This window comes from Aquarana catesbeiana, linkage group LG11, assembly GCF_042186555.1.
Source record: "Aquarana catesbeiana isolate 2022-GZ linkage group LG11, ASM4218655v1, whole genome shotgun sequence".
In the NCBI taxonomy this organism is placed as follows: domain Eukaryota; kingdom Metazoa; phylum Chordata; class Amphibia; order Anura; family Ranidae; genus Aquarana; species Aquarana catesbeiana.
The window spans coordinates 204,269,033-204,278,133 of NC_133334.1; positions in this window are offsets into that span (position 1 = coordinate 204,269,033).

Consider the following 9,101-nt stretch of genomic DNA (forward strand, 5'->3'; position numbering starts at 1 on the left):
TATCACTGGCATGTCGCAAGGACTCTTGAACCTGCACCCAAGTGGAACGGTGATCACGGAGATGCTCCTCTAATGCAGGAATTCTTTGAGGAACAAATGTGTCAGGCAACATGGATGGCTGTAACCCATAATTCACCATAAACTGAGACAATTGGGAGGCGGCACTGATGGCAGTATTGTGAGCAAACTCCACCCAAGGTAAGAGGTCTAACCAGTTGTTATGGTGGTCAGAAATATAGCAATGTAGAAACTGCTCCAAGGCTTAGTTGGCTCGTTCTGCGGCCCCATTGGACTGCGGGTGATACGCTGAGGAGAAGGAAAGCTGAATGACAAACTGTGCACACAAGCTCGCCAAAACCTGGACAAAAACTGGTTACCCCTGTCCGAAATGATAACCTTAGGTAGCCCATGTAACCGAAAGATCTTCTGTGCGAAAATGGATGCCAGTTCTTTGGATGCAGGCAATTTTTTAAGTGGAATACAATGAGACATCTTCAAGAACCGACCATAAGAATAACTGTGTTGCCCAGGGTGTTGGGTAACTCCACAATAAAATCAATAGACAAGTGGGTCCAAGGCCTCTCTCCATTAGGTATGGGTTGTAGGAGGCCCACTGGAAGGTGTTGTGGTTTTTTACTCTGGGCACACACGGAACAAGCAGCTACGAAGGCAGTTACATCAATGCAGAGACTAGGCCATCAGAATTGTTGAGAAATAGACCAAATGATTTGATCCTTCCCTGGGTGACCAGCTGCCTTGGGAGAATGGTAGGTCTGGAGCAAAGCAGTGCGGAGATTCTCGGGGACAAAGCAGCGGTCACAAGGTTTTCCAGAAGGAGAATGGATCTGAGCAACAAGAATTCTGTCACCCAAAAGTGAAGTGAGACTAGTGCGAATAGTGGCTAGAAGGCGATCTGGAGGTATCTCAGGAGTAGGAACCAACTCCATCTTGGAAGAGAAGGAAAACTGTTGAGACAATGCATCAGCCCTTACATTCTTAGTACCAGGTAAGAATGAGACTATGTAAATAAAGCTTGATAGAAAAAGGTGCCTATTGTGCCCTTCTGGGAGATAAGCGTTTTGCCTCAGACAAAAATGTGAGATTCTTATAGTCAGTCAAAATGAGGACTGGTACAGTGGTACCCTGGAGGAGATGCCTCCATTCCTTAAGAGCTAAAATGATAGCTACGAATTCTCTGTCCCCAATCTCGTAATTGCATTCTGCAGGAGACAATTTCTTAGAAAAGTAGCCACAAGGATGCATGGCACTCTCAGAGGTAGGACGTTGAGACAGGAGGGCGCCTATTCCAGTCTCAGACACATCAACCTCAAGAATGAAGGGTAACGTAGGATCAGGATGTGCCAGCACTGGAGCTGAAACAAAGGCAGCCTTAAGAGACTCAAAGGCTTTAATGGAATCCAGAGACCAATTCTGTGGGTTGCCATCCTTCCTGGTTATATGAGTCAGGGGTTTAACCAGAGAAGAGAAGTTACAAATACATTTCCGATAATAATTGGTAAAGCGGATGTAGACCTACAGGTCGAGGCCACTGTAAAACTGCAGATAGTTTCTCTGGGTCCAGCGAAAAACTGGCAGTAGAAATTACATAACCCAGAAATTTAACCTGTTCACTATGGACCTCGCACTTTTCCAACTTACAATACAGGTTATTATCTCTCAACCTCTGTAGCACAAGGGAAACGTCTGTATGGTGGTTCTCTAGCGATTTTGAATATATGAGAATATCATCGACATAAACCACCACACGTTGCTGCAACATATCTAAGAGGGCATCGTTAATAAATTCCTGAAAAACTGCAGAAGCATTGCAGAGACCAAACGGTATTCGTAATGCCCGGTCCTAGTATTAAACGCAGTTTTCCATTCGTCACCCTCCTTAATTCTCACAAGATTGTATGCCCCTCTCAAATCGAGCTTAGTGAAAACTGTTGCTCCCTTGAGGCTGTCAAATAATTTCATAATCAATGGGATTGGATAAGCGTTCTTAATCATAATGCAATTGAGACCCCTATAATCGATACAAGGTCTCAGTTCACCAGTCTTTTCACAAAGAAGAAGCCAGCCCCCTGCAGGTGACGAGGCTTTGCGGATGAACCCCCCGAGAAAGTGAATCGGCAATATAGTCCTCCATGGCTTTATCCTCCGAGACAGACAAAGGGTAGACACGAGGAGGCATGGCACCAGATTGAAGGTCAATTGCACAATCGTACGACCGGTGTGGATGCAAAATACCGGCTTGACCTTTGTCAAAGACATCGCTAAATTTGTGATACTCCTCGGGCAAAAAGGAGAGTAAAGACATGCACAAGACCTTAACCACTTTCTGAAAACATGTCTTGCATTGTGGCAACCAGGAAAGAACCTCAGCACGATGCCAATCAAAAGTGGGATTGTGCCTCTGTAACCAAGGATAACCAATGACCATCGGGTAATGAGGTGAGGAAATGACTTGAAATTGGATTATCTCATGGTGAAGAGCCACTACGGCCATGGCCAACAGAGCAGTCTCTTGAGTCACATGAGCAGGCTGTAAAGGTCTCCCATCAATAGCCTCAATGGCAAGTGGAGTGGCACAAAACTGCAGCGGAATTGAGTGCTTAGACATAAAGGCACTATCTATAAACAAGCCTGCATCCCCAGAATCAATTGGAGCCTGTATATCGATGGACGACTCAGACAAAGAAAGGGTAACCAGAACTAGAGGCTTATCCTTCAGGATAGCTGTGGATGGAAAAACGCCACCTAAGGTCTGTCCCCTACAGGACCTCAGGTACGGGTTTTTCCGGGACGAGTAGGACAAGACTTCAATAAGTGACCTGCCTGGCCACATTAAAGGCACAATCTCTCCCTCCTCCTAAAGGCCCTCTCCTCCCCAGAGAGATGTGTGAAGCACAACTGCATTGGCTCTACTTCACTGGTGGACTCAGTACCGGGAGGCATGGGAGGTGAGAAAGGCAAAGGTGGGAATACAAAGCTCAGAGCCAAACATACAGGAGGCTTCCGCAAGCGCTTCTTAGAGGAAGGTCTCTCTCAGAGTCTGGAGTCAATGAGAATGGCAAACGTGATTAACTTCTCCAGATCCGTAGGTATGTCTCGGGCTGCTATCTCTTCTTTAATAATATCCGAGAGACCATGAGAAAAATCAGCCACGGGGGCTTCATTGTTACATGCAACCTCTGCTGCCAGAGTACGGAATTCAATGGCGTAAACAGCAACAGTTCTCATACTCTGATGGACATGAGGCTCTTGGCAGCAGAAGTGGAGTGAGCAGGAACGTCAAATACCCTTTTAAAGGAAGCCACAAACTCAGGGTAACTCAGTACAATGGGTTTTTGTGTCTCCCACTGAGGGTTTGACCAGACCAAGGCTCTATCAGACAGCAAGCAAAAAATCAAGCCTACTTTGCTTCTGTTTGTGGGGAATGCCTGATGCAGCATCTCAAAGTATATCCCAACCTGGTTGAGAAACCCTCTGCATTAGACTGGATCGGCCCCAAAACGCTCGGGAAGAGGAGTGGAACCAGACATACCTCTTACAGAGGTAATATTCGAGACGGGTGCCTGCACAGAGACTGGAGCAGCAACAGGGACGGCCTACAACTCTAGTTGTTTCGGAAAAGCAACAGTGGAAGGATCCAGATGAGCAGTGTGAATCAGGAGCATCTGTAATGCTATGGCAAACTGATCCATATGGTCGTCCTGCTTACCACCAGGTGGCTTGCCTGCATCTTCTGAATTCATGGCCTTAACGTAATGTCAGGAAATGGGGTAAAAATCACACCTTTAATGTAATGCTACAGATCAGTAAAAACATAGTCAAAACATAAGCCAGGATCAGAAACAAAACAGGTAAACAGACGAGCAAAGTCTTTCACAGGAAAACTGCAGAGACACTCCAAATATGTTGACCAGGCAAAGGCACGAAAGGAATGACCAAGGCAGTTTAAATAACCAGAAGGGGATGGCTGTAGGCAGGACTGACGTGGAGGTAATGTTAACCACTTCAGCCCCGGAAGGATTTACCCCCTTCCTGACCAGAGCACTTTTTACAATTTGGCACTGCGTCGCTTTAACTGCTAATTGCGATTGTCATGCAATGGTGTACCCAAACGAAATTTGCGTCCTTTTCTTCCCACAAATAGAGCTTTCTTTTGATGGTATTTGATCACCTCTGCCATTTTTATTTTTTGCGCTATAAACGGAAAAAGACCGAAAATTTTGAAAAAAAATGATATTTTCTACTTTTTGTTATAAAAAAAATCCAATAAACTCAATTTTAGTCATACATTTAGGCCAAAATGTATTCGGCCACATGTCTTTGGTAAAAAAAAAGTCAATAAGCATATATTTATTGGTTTGCGCAAAAGTTATAGCGCCTACAAACTAGGGTACATTTTCTGGAATTTACACAGCTTTTAGTTTATGACTGCCTATGTCATTTCTTGAGGTGCTAAAATGGCAGGGCAGTACAAAACCCCCCCAAATGACCCCATTTTGGAAAGTAGACACCCCAAGGAAATTGCTGAGAGGCATGTTGAACCCATTGAATATTTATTTTTTTTGTCCCAGGTGATTGAATAATGACAAAAAAAAAAAAAAAAAAAAAATTTACAAAAAGTTGTCACTAAATGATATATTGCTCACACAGGCCATGGGCATATGTGGAATTGCACCCCAAAATACATTCAGCTGCTTCTCCTGAGTACGGGGATACCACATGTGTGGGACTTTTTGGGAGCCTAGCCGCGTATGGGGCCCCGAAAACCAAGCACCGCCTTCAGGATTTCCAAGGGCATAGATTTTTGATTACACTCCTCACTACCTATCACAGTTTTGAAGGCCATAAAATGCCAAGATGGCACAAAACACCCCCAAATGACCCCATTTTGGAAAGTAGACACCCCAAGCTATTTGCTGAGAGGTATGTTGAGTCCATGGAATATTTTATTTTTTGACACAAGTTGTGGGAATGTGACAATTTTTTTTTTTTTTGCACAAAGTTGTCACTAAATGATATATTGCTCACACAGTCCATGGGCATATGTGGAATTGTACCCCAAAATACATTTAGCTGCTTCTCCAGAGTATGGGGATACCACATGTGTGGGACTTTTTGGGAGCCTAGCCGCGTACGGGGCCCCGAAAACCAATCACCGCCTTTAGGATTTCTAAGGGCATAAATTTTTCATTTCACTCCTCACTACCTATCAGAGTTTTGAAGGCCATAAAATGCCAAGATGGCACAAAACCCCCCCAAATGACCCCATTTTGGAAAGTAGACACCCCAAGCTATTTGCTGAGAGGCATGTTGAGTCCATGGAATATTTTGTATTTTGACACAAGTTGCTGGAAAGTGACAATTTTTTTTTTTTTTTTTTGCACAAAGTTGTCACTAAATGATATATTGCTCAAACATGCCATGGGCATATGTGGAATTGCACCCCAAAATATATTCTGCTGCTTCTCCTGAGTACGGGGATACCACATGTGTGGGACTTTTTGGGAGCCTAGCCGCGTACGGGGCCCCGAAAACCAAGCACCGCCTTCAGGATTTCTAAGGGCATAAATTTTTGATTTCACTTCTCACTACCTATCACAGTTTTGAAGGCCATAAAATGCCAAGATGGCACAAAAGCCCCCCAAATGACCCCATTTTGGAAAGTAGACACCCCAAGCTATTTGCTGAGAGGCATGTTGAGTCCATGGAATATTTTATTTTTTGACACAAGTTGCGGGAATGTGAGAATTTTTTTTTTTTTTTGCACAAAGTTGTCACTAAATGATATATTGCTCACACAGGCCATGGGCATATGTGGAATTGCACCCCAAAATACATTCTGCTGATTCTCCTGAGTACGGGGATACCACATGTGTGGGACTTTTTGGGAGCCTAGCTGCGTACGGGGCCCCGAAAACCCAGCACCGCCTTCAGGATTTCTAAGGGTGTAAAGTTGTAATTTCACTCCCCACTACCTATCACATTTTTGAAGGCCATAAAATGCCCAGATGGCACAAACCCCCCCCAATTGACCCCATTTTGGAAAGTAGACACCCCAAGCTATTTGCTGAGAGGCATGTTGAGTCCATGGAATATTTTATATTTTGACACAAGTTGCGGGAAAGTGACAATTTTTTTTTTTTTTTTTTTTTTTTTTGCACAAAGTTGTCACTAAATGATATATTGTTCAAACATGCCATGGGCATATGTGGAATTACACCCCAAAATATATTCTGCTGCTTCTCCTGAGTACGGGGATACCACATGTGTGGGACTTTTTGGGAGCCTAGCCGCGTACGGGGCCCCGAAAACCAAGCACCGCCTTCAGGATTTCTAAGGGCATACATTTTTGATTTTACTCCTCACTACCTATCACACTTTTGAAGGCCATAAAATGCCAAGATGGCACAAAACCCCCCCAAATGACCCCATTTTGGAAAGTAGACACCCCAAGCTATTTACTGAGAGGCATGGTGAGTATTTTGCAGCTCTCATTTGTTTTTGAAAATGAAGAAAGGCAAGAAAAACGTATTTTTTTTTTCTTTTTTCAATTTTCAAAACTGTGACAAAAAGTGAGGTCTGCAAAATACTCACTATACCTCTCAGCAAATAGCTTTGGGTGTCTATTTTCCAAAATGGGGTCATTTGGGGGGGGGTTGTGCCATCTGGGCATTCCATGGCCTCCGAAACTGTGATAGGCAGTGAAGAGTGAAATCAAAAATTTACACCCTTAGAAAGCCTGAAGGCGGGGCTTGGTTTTCGGGGTCCCGTACGTGGCTAGGCTCCCAAAAAGTCTCACACATGTGGTATCCCCGTACTCAGGAGAAGCAACAGAATGTATTTTGGGGTGCAATTTCACATATTCCCATGGCATGTTTGAGCAATATATCATTTAGTGACAACTTTGTGCAAAAAAAAAAAAAAAAATTTGTCTTTTTCCCGCAACTTGTGTCACAATATAAAATATTCAATGGACTCGACATGCCTCTCAGCAAATAGCTTGGGGTGTCTACTTTCCAAAATGGGGTCATTTGGGGGGGTTTTGAACTGTCCTGGCATTTTATGCACAACATTTAGAAGCTTATGTCACACATCGACCACTCTTCTAACCACTTGAAGACAAAGCCCTTTCTGACACTTATTGTTTACATGAAAAAATTATTTTTTTTTGCAAAAAAATTACTTTGAACCCTCAGACATTATATATTTTTTTAAAGCAAATGCCCTACAGATTAAAATGGTGGGTGTTTCATTTTTTTTTTTCACACAGTATTTGCGCAGCGATTTTTCAAACGCATTTTTTGGGGAAAAAACACACTTTTTTAAATTTTAATACACTAAAACACACTATTTTGTCAAAATGTTTGATGAAATAAAAAAGATGATCTTAGGCCGAGTACATGGATACCAAACATGACATGCTTTAAAATTGCGCACAAACGTGCAGTGGCGACAAACTAAATACATTTTTAAAAGCCCTTAAAAGCCTTTACAGGTTACCACTTTAGATTTACAGAGGAGGTCTACTGCTAAAATTACTGCCCTCGATCTGACCTTCGCGGTGATACCTCACATGCATGGTGCAATTGCTGTTTACATTTGACGCCAGACCGACGCTTGCGTTCGCCTTTGTGCGAGAGCAGGGGGGGGGGGCAGGGGTGCTTTTTTTTTTTTTTTTTTTTTTTTTTTTTATTTTTTTTTTTGCTTTTTTATCTTATTTTTAAACTGTTCCTTTCATTTTTATTTTTTTTTTATCATTTTTATTGTTATCTCAGGGAATGTAAATATCCCCCATGATAGCAATAGGTAGTGACAGGTACTCTTTTTAGAAAAAATTGGGGTCTATTAGACCCTAGATCTCTCCTCTGCCCTCAAAGCATCTGACCACACCAAGATCGGTGTGATAAAATGCTTTCCCAATTTCCCAATGGCGCTGTTTACATCCGGCGAAATCTAAGTCATGAAATGCTTGTAGCTTCCAGTTTCTTAGGCCATAGAGATGTTTGGAGCCATTCTGGTCTCTGATCAGCTCTATGGTCAGCTGGCTGAATCACCGGCTGCATTCTCAAGTTCCCTGTTGGGACAGGAGAGCCAGAGAAAAACATGGACGACGGTGTGGGGGGGGGGGGCATTCCCTCCCACTGCTTGTAAAAGCAGTCTAGAGGCTAATTAGCCGCTAGGATTGCTTTTACAAGAAAGCCGACCACTGGCTGAAAAGAATGATACCAAGATGATACCTAAACCTGCAGGCATCATTCTGGTATAACCACTCAAAGTCCAGCAACATACCAGTACGTTGCTGGTCCTTGTTGGGCATACATTGTAAACTTTTTTTTCATGCAGCCTGTGGGCTGAACGAAAAAAAGATATTGATCGGTGGGTATGCCCACCATTAGAATACCTCCCTTCATCCACCCACTTCTAATGATGGGCATACATGCACCGTATATATATGCCGAAGCATGGGGGCATCCTCCCGCAAAAGGCAGGAGCAAATCGCTCCTCCACCCACTGCTGCCCCCACGCTTCGGCATATATGCTGAAGTATGTAACTGTGGTGGTGAAATCACCTCCGACAGCGCTGGAGTCGCGGCTTTATGTATCGTGGGAGCAAACGCTGTTGCTGTCAAGATAAATAAATCCGCTCTGCAGCTGAATGGCGTACCTGCTAAGCAAATGATGGTTAACAAAAAAACAAAGTAACATTACAGTATAACAGTAATACTTACCATACCTGCAAAGCAAAATACAAAAAAAACATAGTAAAAAATAAAACATTTAACGCAACCTGTGCCTACCTAAAAAATATATATGCCGAAGCATGGGGGCATCCTCCCGCAAAAGGCAGGAGCAAATCGCTCCTCCACCCACTGCTGCCCCCACGCTTCGGCATATATGCTGAAGTATGTAACTGTGGTGGTGAAATCACCTCCGACAGCGCTGGAGTCGCGGCTTTATGTATCGTGGGAGCAAACGCTGTTGCTGTCAAGATAAATAAATCCGCTCTGCAGCTGAATGGCGTACCTGCTAAGCAAATGATGGTTAACAAAAAAACAAAGTAACATTACAGTATAACAGTAATA